The sequence below is a fragment of the Lutra lutra genome, chromosome 17 (genome assembly GCF_902655055.1).
Source record: "Lutra lutra chromosome 17, mLutLut1.2, whole genome shotgun sequence".
NCBI classification, from domain to species: Eukaryota; Metazoa; Chordata; class Mammalia; order Carnivora; family Mustelidae; genus Lutra; species Lutra lutra.
Window position 1 is genome coordinate 6,386,488 of NC_062294.1, and position 21,416 is coordinate 6,407,903.

At 50.1% G+C, this 21,416-nt stretch overlaps 1 long non-coding RNA gene across 4 annotated transcripts in view; it reads right to left on the reverse strand.

The window, feature by feature from the left end:
* Positions 1–21,416, reverse strand: part of LOC125089389 (uncharacterized) — a 30,170-nt gene continuing 8,754 nt past the window's right edge. Inside the window, exon 5 of one of the 4 annotated variants that reach the window (XR_007123935.1) lies at positions 1–1,706. This is a non-coding gene — a long non-coding RNA (uncharacterized LOC125089389). The other 3 variants (XR_007123933.1, XR_007123932.1, XR_007123934.1) reach the window with 3 other exon arrangements.

Sequence of the window (21,416 nt, forward strand, 5' to 3'; positions counted from 1 at the left end):
ATAGCAGGTGCTCTGACAGGTGTGAGGGGCTATCTCGTCTGGGTTTTGATTTGCATTTCCCTGGTGACCAGTGGTGTGGGGTGTCTTTTCACATACCTTCACTGGCCTTCTGTATGTCTTTTTTGGAGAACTGTCTGTTCAGGTCCTTTGCCCACTTTCAAATCGGGTTGTCTCGTTGCTATTGAGTCGTAGGAGTCGCTGCCTAAACTGAGGATGGCTGGGAAGAACCTCTGGTCCCCAGGCTTTTCTTTAGGCTTCTCAAGCCTCAGGTTCCTGCTGGGGCTCATTTATTCATTCAACAAACACTTGCTGAGTTCCCTCCAGGAGCCAGGCACTGCTGGGTTCCAGGAAGACAACAGTCATCATCAGAGTCCAACCCCGTGAGCGCATATTATAGATGGGGGGGCTAGGGCCAGGGCGGGAGGGCTCCAGAGTGAGACCGAGCGATTTTTGAAGCCCAGTTCCGCCCCTCACAGTCTGCACGGCTCCGCACACAGCGGCCAGGCTCTGTGGGGCTCAGGTTCCTCATCGGTGTTAGGGTTACTGTGGAGGAGCAAGTCTGCTAATGCGTGTCCAAGTCCTGGGCGCTGTTCCTGGTTCAGTGAGGCCCCAGCACTGACAAGGCAGTCATTGCTTTGTCGTGAACATATGACACACTGTCCCCGCTGGGCTTAGAGCTGGCTGAGCGGCGCCTTCCCCAGGCCCTCAGCCTCGTGTAAAATCAAGACAGTTAAAACCAAGAGCAAGTGTGGAGAGGCGGCTGAATATACGGGATGTTGAGGCAGACAGGCCTGGCTGGGAATCCCAGCTCTGCCACTTTCCTACCTTACGTCCCCAGGGGAAGTGACTTAGTCTCCCTTGAGTCTGTTTCTCGATGAGGACGAAAGGCCCTACCTCTAAGGGCTGGCACATGCGTCTGGATGTGTTCAGCCCCCACCAAAAGGCTGTCTTTCATCTGATGTCGCTGGAAGCCCAGGAGGGACTGGGGCGGGCACAGAGTGGTCAGAAGTTCAAGGACATCAACAGGATGAAGATTCTTTGCAAAGCTGACACTCCTGCCAGCCAGACCAGAACAGGGGAAAGCAAGAAAGAAGGAAACTCCCCCCCCAGAGCCCACAGCACGCTTTCTCTCCGTTATCATTCACCGGGGTGAGGCCCAGTCGGTCTCCACTCTTGCTCAAAGAATGGGATCCCGCATCTGCCTGGATGCTGGATGCCGTGTGGGGCTGCCCGAAGTCTGTAGCAAAACAGGGTCACTGGTGGGGAGGGCAGGGGGACAATGTCATGTGCGTAGCCTGCAGGGTCCTGCGGGGTCACAAAGCTCCTTGAGGCAGCCAGAGAAAGCTCAGCCGAGGATTGAGTTTCCCTTCTGGTCCCTTCACAGGCCAGCAAGCCCCCAACCCGGTTCTTACTCATTCAACAAACACCGAGCCCTTGCTTGACACCAGACCCTACAGATGAGTGGCTGGGTGGCATACAACATACCATGTGCTGGGCACCTTAAACCAACAGAAACACATTCTCCCACGGTTTTGGGCCCGAAGTCTGAAGTCCAAGTCTAGGGGGCAGTGCTGTCCATGCCTCTGTCCTCGGTGCTGGCGGCTGCTGGCCATGTCGGATGTTTCTTGATCTGGGGCTGCATGCCTCCCCTCTCTGCTCGGTCTGCAGTGATGTTCTTCCCTGTGTCCGGGTCTCGAACCTCTCTCCTTTCTCCCGTGAGGACACACACCAGTCACTGCATATAAGGTGCTCTAAATTCTGGATGATCTCATCTTGAGATCCTTAATTACATCTGCAAAGACCCTATTTCCAACTAAGGTCAGATTTACAGGGAGGGGCACCTGGGTGGCTCACTCGGTTAAGTGTCCGACTGGATTTTGGCTCAGGTCATGATCTCAGGGTTGAGGGATTGAGCCCCATGTGGGGCTCCATGCTCAGTACAGAGTCTGGTAGAGATTCTCTCCTTCTCCCTCTGCCCCTTCCCTGCTCTTTCTCTCTCTCAGATAAGTAAATTAACCTTTAAAAAAAAAACTGGGGCACCTGGGTGACTCAGTGGGTTAAGGCCTCTGCCTTCGGCTCGGGTCATGATCCCAGGGTCCTGGGATCGAGCCCCACATCGGGCTCTCTGCTTGGCGGGGAGCCTGCTTCCCCCTCTCTCTCTCTGTCTGCCTCTCTGCCTACTTATGATCTCTGTCAAATAAATAAATAAATAAAATCTTTAAAAAAATTCACAGGTAAAGGGCAGGAGGACTTAGATCTTTTGGGCAGGTCGTAGTTCAACCCACTAGCCCTGTATTGGTAACAGGGCAACCCCTTCAGCATTCAAGGGAGTGACAACAGGAAGAGATTTACCACCAGAGAATGATAAGAGCTGGGTTAAAGGGATAAACCAAGGGGCTGGGAAGACTTCTCAGAGGAGGTGACCTCAGAACTGTGTCTTAAGGGATGCAGGAGAGCTTTCTGAGAGCACCAGAGAGAGAGAGAGAGAAGCTTTGCTATAAACCAGGCTGGTTGGTCAAAGTTGATCAATGCCCTTGAAGTCAGAACAGTGTGGTTCTCTTCGCCTGGGATGGGGCAGAAGGAAGGGTTCTGGGGGCTGTGATAGTCTCCCTTTCAATCCTGTAGCTACAAGGAGCGGTCACTTGATAAAAATGAGCCTTACACCTACCACCTGTGCAACTTTATGCATATCTCAGTAAAAAATAAATATTTTTAAAAGGCTGCTCTATATGTTAACAGGTCATCTCTGACTTGTTCCCCATTCTGTGTTTTCTAAATATTCTGTACTGAGCACATCTTAGTTATACTAGAAAACTGTTCGAAAATTAAGGCTGGGGGCGCCTGGATGGCTCAGTTGGTTTATTGTCTGGCTTTGTCTCAGGTCCTGGGATCGAGCCCAATGTCAGACGGGAGCCTGCTTCTCCCTCTGCCCCTCTCCTGCACTTCTCATGCTCATGCTCTCTCTCTGCCTGAAATAAATAAATAAAATTTAAAAAAAAAAGAAGAAGAAAGGAAGAAAGAAAGAGGGGCACCTGTGTGGCTCAGTGAGTTAAAGCCTCTGCCTTCAGCTCAGGTCATGATCCCAGGGTGCTGGGATCGAGCCCCATGTCGGGCTCTCTGCTCAGCAGGGAGCCTGCTTCCCCCTCTCTCCCTGCCTGCCTCTCTGCCTACTTGTGATCTCTCTGTCAAATAAATAAATAAAATCCTTAAAAAAAAAAAAAAAAGAAAGAAAGAAAAGAAAAGAAATCAAGGCTGTCAGCATTCAGCAAAGCAGATATTCAGAAGGTGGTAATGAGAGGTAAGCTGAGGGGGGCCCTGGGGGTGCCCCGCATTCTGTTTCTTTAGGAGACGTTGGCCACACTGACGTGTTCTGCGTGTGAAAATGCACTGAACAAAGTGAACTCACTGTATGCTTCTATTACGTGTGCTTTTCTGCATTAAGTTATACATCAATAAAAACTTTAAAATACGGGCACCTGGGTGGCTCAGTGGGTTAAGCCGCTGCCTTCGGCTCAGGTCATGATCTCAGGGTCCTGGGTTCGAGTCCCGCATCGGGCTCTCTGCTCAGCAGGGAGCCTGCTTCCCTCTCTCTCTCTCTCTCTCTGCCTGCCTCTCTGTCTACCTGTGATCTCTCTCTGTCAAATAAATAAATAAATAAATCTTTAAAAAAAAAAAAAAAACTTTAAAATACAAGACAGCTTAGGAGTGGGAAGGAATCGTTTAAAATCTTTGCGGTTAACCCAAATCAGTAACGTTTATTTAATACCTGCCTCGTGCCAGGACCCTACATTCGGTAAATATATTTAGTCCTTGCAACAGAGTTGGGAAGCTCAATCATTTTTGTGTCCATTTTACAGAAGAGGCTCGGAGGTACGAGATGGCCCGTGGGGCTGGACTTCACAGCCCAGTGCGGATGAGGTCTGGAGCCCCACTCCGAGGACTCCTGCCTCCCCCAGGGAGTTCTCAGGGAGGTGTGAGATGCACCCCGAGATGCTGGGCCTACTGAATCTGAACCCTGGGGATCTGCATTTTTACGACCCCCAACCCCACCCCACAATTCTTTTGTATTCTCCAGTATGGGCACCAATGCCTTCCACTGAAACAACAGAGAAAGAAACACTTGAGGAGCCTCTGCAGAGATGGAAAGCAGTCCGGGCACTTCAGGCAGATATACAGAGGTATAAGCCATAAAGGTAAGGAGGTTTTCCTAGCAGACTCCAGGAAGACCACCTCCTAGTGAGTTCTTTTGGGAGAGGGGACATTGATTAACCCTCCCCGCACAGAATCCAAGACAAATTCTCCTTAAATACCAATTCAGTGGACCACTCGCTCAGCCCACGAGCATTATTACCTGGTATGTGTCAGTCACTATTCTCGGCTCTGAGGTTCAGAAGAGGAAAGATTCATTCTCTATCAGGAGGTCACCTGACAGAGAATAAATTTTACCTACCTGAGCTGGTAAAAAAAAAAAAAAAAAAATGGTTACACACCTGTTAAAATGGCTAAAGACCACAGACAATATCCAGCGTTGGAGAGCACGGGGAGCAGGGGCTGAGAACGCAAAACGGTGCTGTCTCCCCGGAAAACAGCTGGGCAGTTTCTTTTCTTTCTTTTTAATATTTTATTTATTTATTTGACAGACAGAGATCACAAGTAGGCAGAGAGGCAGGCAGAGAGAGAGAAGGAAGCAGGCTCCCCACTGTGAAGAGAGCCCGATGCGGGGCTCGATCCCAGGACCCTGAGATCATGACCTGAGCCGAAGGCAGAGGCTTAACCTACTAAGCCACCCAGGCGCCCCGGCTGGGCAGTTTCTTAAAAAGGTGCACATACACCGGTCAGAGGACCCAGCAAATCCCACATCTAGGTATGGACCCAAGAGAGATGGAAACCCGTGTCCATGTACAACCCTGTCTGCCGGTGTCCATAGAAGCTTTAGTCAAAAGTCCCTGAAAATAGGAAATGGGACCCCAATGCCTTTCAACTCGTGAAAAGATAAACGAGCGTGCACACACCGAGATGGTCCGCGTCCGTCAGAGGCAATAAACAGGCGCGCAGACGCCGAAGGGGAAGCTCAGATGCGTTACGCTAAGTGAGAGACCAGAATGGAAACGCCACGACAGTGAGATTCCACTGATGCGACATTCTAGAAGACGCACAACCTCAGAGACTGAAAATAGATCACTGGTTCCCAGGGCTGGGGGTCGACTACGAAAGAGCACAAAGGAATGGCATGGGGGGCCGGGGGCTCTTACATTCTAATGGGGAAGCCAGACCAGAAACAAGGAAACAGATTACCAAGGTCATCCCAGAGGACAAGGAGTACTGTGACGAGCAGAGGAAGCAGACCGGTATAATGGGGGAGGGGAGAGGGAACAGATAAGGCAGTCCCCATGGCCTCTCGAGAAGGTGACATCTGAGGACAAGCTAAGCAGGAGGAAGAGTCCTAAGTGAGGACTTGGACAGGGACCTTCTCAGGCACCTGCGAAGACCTCAAGAGGGGGGGCCTGATCTCTTTGGCGGGGCACACAGTGGATGCAGAATCCCAAAAAGCCATAAAGTGGGGTACAGCCACACCCTCCCAGGGGGTCCCTTCTAGCAGAAGATGGACAGAGCCCTCCCCAACGAGTGGCTGCCTCTCCTGCCTGTGCCCCACATCCTCCATATTTGGGGGGAATGATAGTCTATGGCCCCAAGTGTGGAGAGAACAGCCTAAACCCCTAAGGGTGGTTTTCCTCCTGGTTCTGAAGGTCACAGCTGTTGCCACTGTAAACAGTGTTCCTGTTGACAGAATCACACCGGCTCTGGAGACAGGGAGACTGAGGACACACCTGGAAAGGCCAATCTGGACTTTTTGAACTTAAAAAACACACACACACAAAAAAAACACTGAGCAAGTCAACAACTTCGGGGTCTGGTGATTCACCTGTTGTTGAATCTCCCTGTCTCCCGGTCACCGGGGCTGGCCCTGCCGGGCTCACTCCCTGTGTCACCTCCCTCAGCCACACAGCAGCACCCACAGGGGACATCCTTCCCTGACTGAACCTTGGCATCAGGTCAGAACTGGGCTGCCCACCAGCCAGCCAGACTACTGACTTGTAAGGGACCGCATCATCACCGACAAGGTGACTGCTGCCACAGAGTTCCGCTCATCGGGTGACTTCAAATCAGAGAAATTTATTCTGTCACAGTTCAGGGGGGCAGAAGTCCCCAGTCAAGGTGTCAGCAGGGTTGTTTTCCCTGGAGGCTCTGAGGGACAACCTGGTCCACGCCTCTGTCCTCATGTCCGCCCGCAACCCTCAGTGTCCCTTGACGGGTGGGCCCATCCCTCTGATCTGTGCCTGTCTTGTCACATGCCATTCTCCCTGTGTCTCCCTGGGCGGGGTCGGTGGGGGGTGTGTCTTCTTTTCATAAGGACACCAGTCACTGACTTTAGGACTCATTCCAACCCACTACGACATCCTAACTTGCTGGACAAAACCCCTAGATCCAAGTATGGTGACATTTTGAGGTTCCCGATGGACATGTATTGGGGGCGGTCACTATTCAAATCAGGACACGAGGTCATAAACAAGACAGAGACACTGGGCTTGCCGTGGGCCACTTAAAGAACGGGAAGCACCAGAGAGCTCAGCTAGAGGCTGGAAAGGTAACTGCCAAGGGTGAGGATGGGCGCCCACAGGACCCCACATCCGCCTGCCGGATCATCGGTGGTGACTCAATGGCCCCTGAGGGGAGGGTATCCATTCAAAAGCCAGCCATGGGAGACTGTGTTTTCCGAAGATACCCCTACCTACCCATACCATCTACTCGCCTACACTATGATGTGGACGTTCCTCCGTGGAACCTGGCCAGTCTTTGTAACTTTGTGTGATTGCTCCCTAGAATATGCCAGAAGGGATGACGCATGACAGCTTCTGCTGGCTCAGGACATACGCCGTAGGAGCCCCAAGCTGACTTAAGGAGACGAGCGGCCCTGAAGCCATCATGTTGGAGAGACCACACGGACACTGCACAGAAACAGCGCGCCCCCACTACTCCAGGCCCCTCTCCGGCCCCAGCCCAGGAGCCAGATGCCGGAATGAGGAAGTCTTTGAGATGAACACAACCAAAGTCAGCATCTGCCCCCAACAGTATGGGAGAGCCTGAGCCAGAACTGCCCACCACTCCCTCATTCCTGACTCTCAGTCGCCACGATAGATGATCGATGTCTACTGTGGCTTTATGACGAGTTTATTTGTAAGGTGGGCTTGCAGGTTGGAGGCCGAGCAGAATTGTCCAGGTCTCCAGGAGGCAGGAAGGGCTCTGCCATCAGGAGCTCTCCCTCTTTGTCCTCTCCCGCAGCCTCTTCCTCCTCCTCTCCTCTAATTAAAATCTGAACGAGTACTTGAAATGTCCATTTGCAGGGACCCTGATGAAGCCCCAGATCTGTCCTCTTGCTCTTCCCTCTACCTGACAAATTCCGTGTCACCCTATAAGGCTCCGCTCATCGTGGTTTGGGGAAGGACCAGACAAATTTTACCCCCATATTATTTAAACTAACAGTTAAGAATTGCTTTAAAGGGGTACCTGGGTGGCTCAGTGGGTTAAAGCCTCTGCCTTTGGCTCAGGTCATGATCCTGGGGTCCTGGGATCAAGCCCTGCATTGGGCTCTCTGCTTGGCGGGGAGCCTGCTTCCTCCTCTCTCTCTCTGCCTGCCACTCTGCCTACCTGTGATCTCTGTCTGTCAAATAAATAAATAAAATCTTAAAAAAAAAAAGAATTGCTGTAAAAAGGTAAGAGTGATGGGGGCACCGGGGTGGCTCAGTCAGTTAAGTGTCCGACTCTTGATTTTGGCTCAGGTCATGATCTCAGGAATGTGAGACGGAGCCCTGCGTCAGCTCGATGCTCGTTGGGGAGGCTGCTTGAGGTTCTCTCCCTCTTCCTGTCTCTCACTCTCTGCTCTCCAGCGCCCCATACTCATACCCCTCACTCACACACACGCTCTCTCTCTCAAATAAATAAATAGATAATTAATTTTTTAAAATGAAGGAAAAAGATGATGATGACATATATATATACATTTGCCATCACTCTCAAGCACATTAAAATTAAGATGTGTGAATGGTTGGAAAGAAACAGATGGATAGAGATTGACAAAACAAACATAACAAAAAACAAACAAACAAACAAACAAAACCATAACAGAGGATCGTAAGTCGCAGAATGCTTGCCATCCAATTTGTTAAACTTTTCTGTGTGTCCTAAAACCTTCATAATAAAACATTGGGGAAATAACAAGAACAAACATAGCAAGTACGACGGGACAGGTACCGTCCTAAGACTTACCACCTGATGGTTCATTCAGTCCTCGGCCCAGCCTCGGAGGGAGGTTTGATCATTATCCCCATCTTAGTACAGAAGAAGCTGGGCTCACAGAAGTTCAAATCATGCCTAAGCTCAGGTGGCAGGAAAAGGACAGAAAAGTCAGAGCGAGGTCAGCTGGCGAGCCCCAGCACAGCACGCCCCTCCTGATTACAACATACCTCTCACAGGCTATGCCTTTCTGATCAGAGGAATTAGAATTTATAATTAAAACACAATTATATTAAAGTTTTATGCCGTTCTTCGTGGCTGCCCAATGAAACCTGTCCTCCTACGGCTGGGGTCTTCCCAGTATGAGACTACATACACCCCAGGGGACACCAGAGCCTTGCTTTCCCAGACTCTGTGGCAGCTCAGGGGCAGGTAATCCCCGCCCGCCCTGACAGGCAGGCACAGCAGCCCCACCAGGCTCGTGCTCAGAAGCTGGCGACCGGAGAAGCAGGGGTCAGAGGGCATGGACCCTGGCGCCCAGCGGCAGCAGGATCAGAGATGACAGCATCCGAGCCCAGCAGAACCGGCTGTCCTGTCTGCACCGGACCATCCAGTGCCCGGTTTTGCTCTGCTTCCATCAGTGTGGATTCCAGACTTGGATCTCTGCCCTTCTGGAAAATACACAAGCCACCCAACATCCTTGAGTAAATTCCTTGCTTTGGCCAACACTGGACAGGGTTCCTGCTCTCCCTTCTACAACTGCTGGATATGTCGTATCTTCAGGGCGACTGCTAAACGTATAAAGAAAACGGTGGAGGGTTTGACTGTTGACCTCAGGGTCACGAGTTCAAGTCCCATGTTGGGTGTAAAGCATACTTAAAAAGAATGTCATTAGTCACCCATACTCAAAGCCGATTTTAGAATTCTGTATCTGTGCAAATATTACCTGTCAAAAAGGTAAGATGGGGACACCTGGGGGCTCAGTCGGTTGGGCGCCTGCCTTTGGCTCAGGCCATGGTTCTGCGGTCCTGGGATCGAGTCCCACACTGGGATTCTTACTCAAGTAGCGGGGACTTTGCTTCTCCCACTGCCGCTCCCCCTGCTTGTGTGCTCTCTCTCTCTCTCAAATAAATAAATATATTTTTATTTATTTTTTATTTTTTTTAAAGATTTATTTATTTATTTATTTGTCAGAGAGAGAGAGAGAGGGAGAGAGAGCGAGCACAGGCAGACAGAATGGCAGGCAGAGGCAGAGGGAGAAGCAGGCTCCCTGACGAGCAAGGAGCCCGATGCGGGACTCGATCCCAGGACACCGGGATCATGACCTGAGCTGAAGGCAGCCGCTTAACCAACTGAGCCACCCAGGCGTCCCAATAAATATATTTTTAAAAAAGAAATACATAATTGAATTGATTAAGTGGGCAAAAAAAGGAAATATGATTAATTATGAATCACGATCTCTGGGTGGTTATTTTTCCCACGTCTTTATACATTTCTGCATTGTTCAAATATCTCAGTAAATATCTTAATAATCAAGAAAAAAGTACCATGGAAAAGAACTAGAGGCCACAGAATGTGGCAGGGTATTTGAAAATCGTGTCTCTGATAAGAGACTTGTGTCATATATCTAGAATATAAAGGAATCTAACAACTCGGAAAGACACACAAACCAGTAAAAAAATGGGCAAAAAAATCCAAATGGACATTTTTCTTTTTTCCAAAGAAGATAGACAAATAGCCAAAAAAATACATGAAAAGATACTCAACATCATTAACCACCTGGGAACTGCAAAATGAAATCACATGAGACACCACACACACCAGGGAGGCAAAAATAGAAAAATAGGAACAGGGGGGGCACCAGGCTGGCTCAGTCGGTAGAAAGTGGGACTCTGGATCTCAGGGTCTTGAGTTGGAGCCCCGTATTAGGGGTAGAGATTTCTTTTAAAAAAAAAAAAAAAAAAAGGACAATCACAAGTGTTGACAAGGATGGGGGGAAATCAGAGCCCTCATACAGCACTGGTGGGAATGTAAAATAGGGCAGCTGCTTTGGAAAATAATAGTGCAGTTCCTCAAAAGGTTAACCATAGGGTTATGGTATGACTCAGCAATTCTAACTCTGAGGTGTAGACCCAAGACAGCTGGAGATACATGTCCACACAAAAACTTGACCATGAATGTTAATATCAGCGTTATTCACAACAGCCAAATGGTGGGAACACAAGGCAGATGTCAACCGCCTGATAAGTAGATAAAGAAAGTGTGGTCTGCCCGTCCAGCGGAATGTATCTAGCAACAAAGAGGACTGAAGGATTGACGTCCACCCACAACACCGATGGACCTTGCAAACATCACGCTAAGAAGCCGGTCACGAGACCGCACATAATGTACGGTCCCATTTACCTGGAATGTCCAGAAAAACGCAAATCGAGAGAGAGAGAGAGAGTAAGTGTGTGATTTTAGGTGGTTGGAGAAAAGGGGAAATGGGGAGAAAATGCTTAAGGGGCAGGGGTTTCTGTTTGAGGTGATTAAAAAAAAAAAAATTCTAAAGTTGCTTGCGGCAATGGTTTTCCAACTGTGAATACACTAAAAACCAGTGAATGGTGTACTTTAAGTGAGATAATGGTATAGTATGTGAATTGTATCTCAATAAAGTTGTTTTAAAATGTTTAAAAAAAAACTGGAGGGAAATGTTCAACAGTGGCTTTCTTCTGTGAGGCTTCCTCTTTTCTGTGGGTTTTGGGTTGGTTTTGGGGTGTATGTGTGTTGTTTCCAGGCCTTGGCACGAACTGGAGCCCAGCAAATATTTATTGATTGAATGGATGGACAGAGGACAAAAAGATGGCTAGATGGGTGGACGAATGGTGGTTGCTGGCCTCCAAAATGGCCTCCAGTGAGCCTCATCTCCTGGGCTTTATGCCCCTGTGTTGCCTCCTCCCACACTAAACAAGGGTTGACTCTGAATGACAGAATCCTGTGGAAGGGACAATGTCTGATGTATGAGCCTAGGATGGAAAAGGCATTGCAGCTTCTGCGTTGTCCCTTGGGCTGCTCTCTTAGGAGGAAGCCAGCCACCACGCTGGGAAGACACTCGAACAGCGTTCTGGAAAGGCTCAGGTGGAGGGGGACTGAGGTCTCTCACCAACGGCCAGCACTAACTAGCCAGTCAGTCCTGATTCCTTACCCTCAGAAACCATGATAATGAATTATTGTTTTTTAAACCATTAAGTTTTGGTGCCAGGGAGCAACAGATGACTAATGGAGATTTATAAAGGGGGCATGGACGGATGGATGGATGAATGGGTAGGTGGGTGAATGGATAGAGGGGTAGATGGGTGGATGGGTGGGTGGTTGGATGGAAGAAGGAAAGAAAGTAGGAAGAAAGACGGATGGAATTTTCAATTTGGGTCTTTCCCAGGACTTTAGTTAAAGAACTCACCCAAGGGGCGCCTGGGTGGCTTAGTGGGTTAAAGCCTCTGCTTTCGGCTCAGGTCATGATCCCAGGGTCCTGGGATCGAGCCCTGCATCGGGCTCTCTGCTCAGCGGGGAGCCTGCTTCCTCCTCTCTCTCTGCCTGCTTCTCTGCCTACTTGTGATCTCTGTCTATCAAATAAATATCTTTAAAAAAAAAAAAAAAAAAAAAGAACTCACCCAAAAGTAAAGGAGACGCAACTACTCCAAACTACTCTCTTTTCAAAACGCTCCATCTCAACCGGGTTTCAGGCCCAGCAAACATCCCTGCACAAAAGATGCGAGGTCACTCCACTTCCTACCACATTTCCTCTCCCTCTCCCAAAGTAGCAGCAAGTGGAAACAACTGGGATCTCTTACGTTATTTCAGAAAACATGTGTGGAGGACCGGTATGTCTGTTCCAGGCCTGGGTTCCAGGTTGCAGGGTCCCCAAGACAGATCAGACTTGGAACAAACAGCCAAGAAAGCAAGGTAAAAGTGGTGCGGCCACCGAAAGAGCGAGGTTCTGCAGTGTAGACACAACTGGGTCAAAGTGTAGCTCCCCAGCTTGGGCAACTCAACCTCTCTGTACCCAACCTCTCTGTACCCTGACTGCTGGCAGTAGTAATAGAGACCAGCAGCAAATTACTCCTGTCCCACTAAGCTCTGTCTGAAAAACAGGAGGGAAAACGGCAAGTCATCCAAATGGCCTTGCAGGGGCAACGCGGCCCATCCACCAGGCCTCACCGATGGGCTTGGCAACCCTGTTCTTTGCCCTGATGGGATAGTGACGGCTCTCCCCCATGACTTTGGCATCGACCTCTGAAATCCCACTGCGCCCCTGGACAAGCCCATCTTTCCTCCCAGAAAATGCTGTCACCTTCGCTGGTCTCCCTGGAAACATACTGTGTCAACTGGCCCGGAGTCAGGGCATGGGACCGAGGAGGGTGGGCGTGGCTACACTCATAGCCGGGCTCACCCGGGGAATGACTGTCTTTGGATGAACTCTGTAGAACATTCTTTTCCTAATGGCATGGTTGCAGCGTCCCTGAGGGGTGCTCTCCAAGCTTCTGCAGAGACGGCTTTCGGGATCCGAGAGCCTGCACTTCAGTTAAAGATAGAGGCGGCCGCTTGTCTCCTGCTCAGTCACCCACTTGCTCCGCTGGACAGCACTTTCCTGCTTGCCAAGACTGCCCACACGTTCTGTCTCTGTTTATCTCACCCCTGACCCCGGTAGAAAGGCAAGGGAGGATTTCCAGCCTCTGCGGATCAGGAAACGGAGGCTCAGAGAGGCCAGGCAGTGGGCCTAAGAACACACAGCTGGTTGTTCCCCTTCCCACCTTTTCCTCCCTTTGTGCTGTTCCTGGGAAGATGACCTTTGTGGAGCTCACTGCTTCTGACCCAGGCTGGCGAAGTCATCTTGACTCCCAGGGCAGACTGGGACACAGCACAGGTGTTCAACAAATACTTTTGAAAACACCGTCCTCCCTGGGTGCACCTGGGTGGCTCAGTGGCTTAAGCGTCTGACTCTTGGTTTTGGCTCAAGTCTTGGGCTCAGGTCATGGTCTCCGCGTTGCGAGGTCAAGCCCTGCGTCAGGCTCCAAGCTCAGTACAGAGTCAGCTCGAGATTCTCTGCCTTCCCTCTCTCCCTCCCCCTACTCATGCTCTTTCTCTCTCAATGAAAAAATAAAATCTTTAAAACAAAACAAAAAACCACTGTCCTCCCTTTTTATATAATCATTGTGTTAAAAAATAAAAAATAATGGTAACTATTTTTTTTTAACGACTACGATGCTCCAGGCGTTTTCTACATGTTTTTCTACTTAATCTTTGTGGCATGTTTTATCCAATGCCCCAGAACAAATATTAGTGCCCCTTGGTGGACGTCGGCAAATATGGGAGACAGGCTGGTCTTGACAATGCTAGGGAGAAACGTCAGGTGTGGTCCCCGTTCATGAGCTCTGCCACAGGGCCATGCAGAAAGTCCTTCACTAAAGGCGACTTGAGTGAAATTGAGTGCTGGTTCCTTACCAGGCTCTGGATGTCGATAAACTGTGAAGAGAGGTGCACTGCTTTGTGAATTTCCACATCACCTACTACCTGGTATGCGGAAAGGAACAGAGAAGACAAAACAGGAAAAGAAAGAGGATGGGAAAGGGAGAGAATGGGAAGGGGTACGGGGTGGGGGGCATCCCGGAGGCTTCTCCGTCCTATCCTGTCCCAGGTGGAGGAGGCAAAAAACAGAAGCCAACCTCGATGACGAGGGTCAACCTCCAGGCAGGGTCTCTAAGGACCAAAGCCCTCAGCCTGCCAGGTCTTGCCTTGACCTTTCTCCTGGAGCCACCCGGAGCCGGCAGAAGCAGCTCCTGCAAGGAAGCGGGGAGTATACGCCGGGGACCCAGACCAGGCAAGCTGGCCAGGCTGCACCCGCACACCAGCTGGGGCTCCACCAGAGGTGGGACTAGAGCCCATGGATCCCTGGCTGCTGGCCGAGGGACAGGGGTAATCAGCCCCCACTAACCGGAACCCTCCAGCTGGCTTTCCTCGAGACGAAAGCGCCAAACCACGGCTCCTTTCATCTCAATCCAGAGAGCCTCCTCCCCGTCCCTGTCATCATGCCTGTGGGCGGTCCTCAGGGACCCTCCCAGCTCTCCGCACCCCTCCCCAAACTCAGGACCCAGACTGAACGTGGCCACAGGAGAATGGCATGATCAAGGTCAAAGGAAGAAATGGCTCCTCTTCTCCTGTGCCCATGACCATCGATCGGCCTTGGTTTCCCCTCCTGCGCTCAGGCCCTCCCAGAGTTAGTCGGAGCCATTGCTTCCTGATTTCTTTTTTCCTCAAGAGGTTAACCATGGACAGGGAAAGAGAAACTCCCTCATTGAAGACAGAGTCGCAGGGACCTGGAAAAGAGGGGGGAAAGAAATCAGAGTCCTGGGGAGGGAAGAGGGCTGACTCCAAAAGGATGCTCTATGGAGGGGCCAAGCTGGGGGAGGGCCACGGAAGCAGCGGGTTCGCAGGATCAGATCCCTGGAACAACACAGAGCGAACGGTTACCAGAGCTTCTGGGGCCCAGGCACCGTTCTAAGGACATGCTCCCCGCACCACCTCAGCCCCACAAGGCAGCTGCTGCCCGCATCCCACAGTACAGCTGAGACACTGATGCACAGAGGGTAAGTGACCCACCCAAGGTCACCCCCTCGGGAAGTGGCAGAACCAGGATTTGAACCCATGATGTCTAGCTCCTGATTCTGTATCTCCCTGTCCACAGTGTGGCCTGAGGGGCCTTCCCCAATGTTTGTGTCCTACTTGAAACCCCAAGACTTTGGGCAGTTCCTCAAAAAAGTTGAACATAATCACCACATGATCTAGAAATTCCACTTCTAGGTATACACCCCCAAAGAACTGAAAACTGGGTCTCAGACATTTGCACACCCGTGTGTGTTGCTCACACATTGTTCGAGACAGCCAGGGTGTGTGAGCTAGCCAAGGGTCCCCTGAGGGTTAGGACCCTGAGGGTTAGGCGAATGAGCACAACTTGGTCTCAACAGAGAAGGAGACGATATTCAAACAGAGAAAGGATGGAAATTCTGACTCATGCTCCAACAGGGAGGAACCTTGAGGACATTATGCTAATTGAAATAAACCAGTGACAAAAAGGCCAAGTCTGTAGGATCCCATATAGAAGGACGGAGGGCGGTCCAATGGGTCAAGACAGAAAGCAGAGGGGTGGCTGCTGGGGCTGGGGCCAGGGGTGGGGAGTTGTGTTGAACAAGGACGGACTTTTAGTCCAGGAAGATGAGAAAGTTCTGGAGGTGGAGAATGGTGACGGTTGCACAACAGTGTGAGTGTCCTTAAAGCCACGAACTGTACACTTAATGGTTAAAGATGGTTCATTTTATGTTACACATATTTTACCACAATGAAACAAACCTTGACCTAGGGCTTTGGGATAGCGCTGGGCTGGGCACACCCCAACAGGGACTGACATTTGCTGTTTGACCTGACTGGCTAGAGGGGCTGGGGAGCCTACAAGCCACAGAGCAGCGGTCACACTCCCTGTCAAGCTGAGCTTGAGGGCTGTATCTGCTACAGGAGGGAAGCGAGGGATGCTGGGACAGGCGGAGGTGGGGAACAGACTGGGGGAGCTGCGACTGGGTTCCCTCAGCAGGGCCTGGGGGAGAGGGGTGAGCCCTGGGTGGCTCAGACCCGCTGCAGGCTCTGCCGGACCCAGGCTAGGCCCTAAACCCTTGCTGTGTCCCAGGCTCTCTGCCTAACACGACACATACAGCACCACGTTTATTTCTGCAACCTCTGGAAGGGGTCTTCTTTGTGCCCATTGCATGGATGGGAAAACTGAGGTCCAAGAAGAAAAGCAACCTGGCCAAGTGCACATTTCTCAAAGCCCATCTTCTTCCCAGGCCGCAGCTCCTCAGCCCACCAGGGGCACTCATGGTTGAGATGCCCAGGGCTAGGCTGGAGCACTTACCCAGGGCCGGGGTCCTCACCTCCCTGAGCATCCAGACCGGTCTGGCTGGAGTTCAGGAGTCATGAACTTGGGCCACATCCTCCATGGAAGTTTCTGGAGGCAGTTTCAGCCCCCGTGGAGCCTGTAAGGAGGGTGGGCAGCCAGAGCGGGTAGGCAGTGTTTTCAGTCTGGCTGAGGGAGAGCTCAGGCAGCCCACTCCCTGCCCCCGGGGGCTCAGGGGAGGCCCTGGAGGGGCGGGGATGGAAGTGCTGGTGGAAAAGGGCTCTTTGCCCAGGCAGCCGAGCCCTTCCAGGAGAGACACAAAGGCCTCAGGGCTGCTATTAGTGCCGACACAGTGGCCTCCGCCCCAGGGAAAAGAGGAAGTGGTCAGAGCAGCAAGAGAAAACCTTCAAAGAGGACATGTCCCAACTCCTATCTCTCCCTCCCCTCGCGGGAAAAGGGGCCACCACCGAGCCGGCCCTGTACTTCTGGGAACCTCCCACCCAAGGAAGTCGGGGGAAGATAGAACCTGCTTTAACCCTACAGTGACCTCCTGAAAACTCTCTAGAATTCTGGGGACCTCCAGGCCTCCAGCCTTGGGGATCCCCAAGGTCCACAGGACAGTGGGTTTCCCCAGTCTAGTGGCCAGCCCTCAGCAAGCTCAGAGCTCATGGGAAATGGAGGGGCGGGATATCACGGTGAGGAATGTGCCTCTGGAGTTGTGGGTTCAAATCCCGCCTCTGGCCAGGTTGCTCACCTTCTCTGGGCCCCAGTGTCCTCATCTAGAATGTGGAGACAACCAAGTCCTTGCCTCTAAAGACCGGTGAGGGCTCAGTGAGGCATGAGATGTTGATCGCTAAAGGCAATGTCCCCTTGGCAGATGTGTTTGATAAAATACGGTTACTCTCATGCCAGGGGCGATCTCAGAGGCCCTGGGGCCCGCGGTGGGCTGGCAGCAGGTGGAGGCTGGGCCCAGGCTACATCCAGAGAAAACCAGCCATGGTTTTCCATTCCTACCACAAGCGGAAAGAGAACCTTAAGGACGAAATGGGTTTGATGATGGGGTGATCCCCATCTCTCCAGAGGTCCACCTGGAACTCTCTTCAAGGCAGAGTCTAATTCTCAAACACCTCCAGGGAAGGAAGTAGCCCCACCCCAAAACAGCACAGCATGAAGGGTCAGGGACACTATCTCAGGGGCTGAGCCAGAACTCTGCTGCCTCTCATGCAGCAGGTGTCACTTTATCGGTCTGTTGTCACCACGGGTTCGAGTCTAGCTCTGAAGGATCCGAGACTGCTCTAGCCTTATGGTACAAGAGGCTTTTGCCGATCTCATGTTCTATGGTCAAGAAGCAGTCAGCTGGGCTGGGACCTGAGTGAGGCAAGAGTGGGTGGGAGCCTGAGAGCGATTGCCTCCTGAATCTTTTCCTTTTAGGGTCTCTCCTGGGCCCCTCACTCATCTCAGTCTCTCCAGACCTTGGCAAGCGATCTCTGGTTCCCATTCCTCCCTCTTTCAAAGGGTACAACCACCTCCACTTCCAAACTATCCGCCAAGAACCAAACAGGATGCTTTGTGGGAAGATCCTAAAAATGAAAGAAAGGAAGAAATGGGAGTAATGCTTTGGGCAGGAGGCTCCTTTCTCCTCAGAGCCCTTCATGTCACAGGGTAACTTGTTCTATTAAGATGGAGACCGTCTTCTACTTCAAGTTCAGCAACCTCTTTTCCAAAATCCCGCCCACCCCCCCCAAGGAAGCACTGGAAATATAAATAGAAACTCTTAGAGACATGGTACCATAAGTTTATACCCATTTTGTGTGACAAAAGACCAAGGGACAGTCATATTTTAGAAATTCACTTAAGAGGAAACACAATTGGCCAACTTAAAAAAAAAAAAGGAAAAGGTGGTCAACCTCACTATTCTTCAATGAAATGAAAATGACATGCTCTTTTTACATTTGAATCAAATAATTTGCTTATTTAACAATATTAGAGACACCTTTCAAGGTCAGCAAATTCAGCAAATTCACGGGTCTTGGTTGTGTTTATTGACTGGTTGTTTACGGTTCTGTGCCTTTGTTTCTCTTATAAGCAGTGCTTGTTTCTATATGTATTTTTGAATACTTGGGTGAGAATATTTACAGAAAAAAAATTGTTTTCCAGTGTAAACGCTGGATCACATATCAAAACACAAACGTATGTTTTAAAATTTGACAGAAATGTCCAACTGCCCTTCAAACTCTACTTTTTGACCTGATAACAATGTCCTCTATTACTTTATCATTTTTTAATTTAAAAAGCCACTTTGTTAAAGATTTAAGATGATAGAGATGGTAAAAAGCAATCCAGATGGCTCGGGGAAGAGGCTCTTTGGCTGAGTTAACTCTTGATCCCCCAAATAAACCCCCAAACCAGTTGCGCATGAACATGTAAATCAGACCCATGTTTTGGGTGCCCAGCGTTGACTTCTGTTTCCTGCCTGGAGAGCCCCCTGTAAACTCAACGACGGGAAGGCAGCTGGGCTGAGCTTCAGTGAGCACCCAGTGCCTGGAAGTCAGCCCCACCCCTGCCCTTCCACCCTGGACCCTCTCCCGCCTTTTCCAGCCCTTGGAGAGGTCACCTGTAGGAGGGAAGGAGCCAGGCTGGGTCATCGGAAAGGTCTCAGTTTCCATCTCAGCTCTAAGAGTGTCTCACATCACTTGTCTGACTTCAGACAACTTGCTAAGACTCTCTGGTCCTCAGTTTTCCTAATCTATAAAATGGGTCCACTAAAACCTGCCTCACTGGATTGTGATGAGGGGCAGATGTAGGAAAGGATGTGAAAGTAACTGGTTTTCCTTCCTTCTGTTTTGGGTTTCCCAACAGGTCTACAGCTGGGGTGTAGGGGAGCCCAGTCTGGGGTTTTCTGACCACAAGTGCTTTCCCAGAAATAGTCTTCTTCGAAGTTATTATTATTTTTTTTTTATCTGAACACGTTATACATGGACATGATACAAAATTCAAAGGGTCTAAAAGGGTAAGAAAGAAAAGCAAGACTTTCCCACTCCTGACCCCCTCCCAAGTCCCTGCCCCAGGGGCAGCCTTTGTCATCTCTTTCTTGTGTGTTCTCTCTGGGTGTTTTGTGCATTTTTGCCTCTGCACCTTGCCTCAAACAAACAAACAAACAAACAAGCAAACAAAAGGTTGCCAGTGTTTCTTGAAGCTTTTCCCCCATCAGTGCATAAGGAGCTTCCTCGTTTGTGTGTGTGTGTTTTTATGTCTACTTTTTACTTTGAAAGTTTCAATACTATAAAAAAGTTGCAAGAAGAGGAACATGAGCACCCACAGTTTTAAACCTGGATTCACCGATTATTAATATGCGCTGCCTTTGCTCTGTTTCTCTTCTCTTTCTAAACTTTCCAAGAGCCCAGAGTTAGTTCAGCAGCTATCTACTAAGAAGGACATTCTCCTACATAACCACAACACAGTGATCACACGCAGGAACGTCAACACTGATACAATGCTATTATCTAATATACAGCCCATAATCGAATTTCCCCAGGGGTCTAAAATGTAATTTTTAAGAATCCAGATTCCAACGAAGGACTGCTCAGTGCATTTAACTGCCGTGTCTGTTTAATCTCATTCAATCTCTCAGCCTATTTTGTCTTTTACCACCATCAACATTTTTGAAGGTCTAGGACAGTTTTGCAAAATATCCCTCAGTCTGGATTTCTCGGACAGTTTCCTAAGCATTTTTTTTTTTTTTTTTTTGCAGGACTGTTAGGATGGCATTACACTCCTTATTGTCAATGGCACATAGTATCCCAGTGCATTACAATTTATGTAACTTGTCCTTTACCCATAGAGGGAAACATGGTTTCCAATCATGTTTCACAAACAATGCTGTAGTGAATATTCTGAAACTTCTGTCATTTTGAAACTGTCCAGTGTGTGTAGGATAAATACTTACCAGTGGGATCCCTGCACCTACACAGAATCGCCTTTATAAAGGATACATTCATTACTACTCCCACTAATACTGGGTGAGGACACTCTGCCTCAGAAGTCCCTCTTATTTTTTAACTTGCATCTCACTGAGCCCTAGCTAGTAAGGTCACACATCGTCGTCAGGTCTCTGGGTGAGAAGATTGCCTTACATTTCCTTACATGTCCCCCTGGAACTGGCAAGAAATCCTACTTTCCAAAGACAAAGTCCCAAGTGCTCCAGAGGAGCACAATTAAAAAAAATTTTTTTTTAAATTTATCTATTTGAGAGAGAGAGAGAGCACAGGAGCGGGGAAAGGGGCAGAGAGAGAGGGAGACGCAGACTCCTGGCTGAGCAGGGAGCCTGCCCTGGGGCTTAATCTCAGGACCCTTAGACCATGACCTGAGCCGAAAACAGAGGCTTAACCCACTGAGCCACCCAGGCCCCTCCATCCAGTGCCCCTGGAGCACCATTCTTGCTCGGGGTTACAAAAAACATCCCTATGCTCTGTGAGGTCTGATTCAAAAGGGAGGAGGGATTGGTTAAGCAAGAAAGGCGTGTTAAGCACCTTGTTAGTTGCTTGATGGGTCTTATCAAGCCTGCCAAGGAAAAACTATTAATTTGCCCATTTTACAGATAAGGAAACTGAGGTTCAGGGAGGTTACAGCTGGTTTACTCCTCCGATTCAGGAATAACTGACTCAGGCCCGACTGGCGTCACAGAACCATGTATAGGTTTTATTCTCCAACCCCCTTGGGTGTTGGTGGCTGGGAGATACAGAAACAGAACCTACAAATTCACTCCAAATCTAAAAATTGTTAACCCCCAACCACCGCCTTTGGTTAGGGTGAATCACCTCGGCCACCGCCGCGAGTTCTCAGATCCCTTGAAAACTACTCTCCCCAACATGCATCGCTCTCACGGACTCTTCCGGCCTCTGCGGACTACATTTCCCAGAACACAGTGCGCCCACACGGGCTCACCTCCGCTTCCGGGCCCGTCCTTTCCTGGTTGTTGCAGTTTCTGTGCAGTGCAAGGAGTAGCTTGGGGCTGTCATCCCCACAGGGCTCAAAGGCGTGTGGTGGGAACAGATGTCAGACTTATAAGCCAGGAGACACGGGGGAGGGGGCCCGAAAGCAGTTTCCGCCTCCCTTTAGCCAGCAGGCTGGCTTTGTTAGTGGGAGCAACGCCCCGGGAGCCCTCGGTTGAGTGACCCACTTTGGGGTTAGTAGAGTTCCCTTA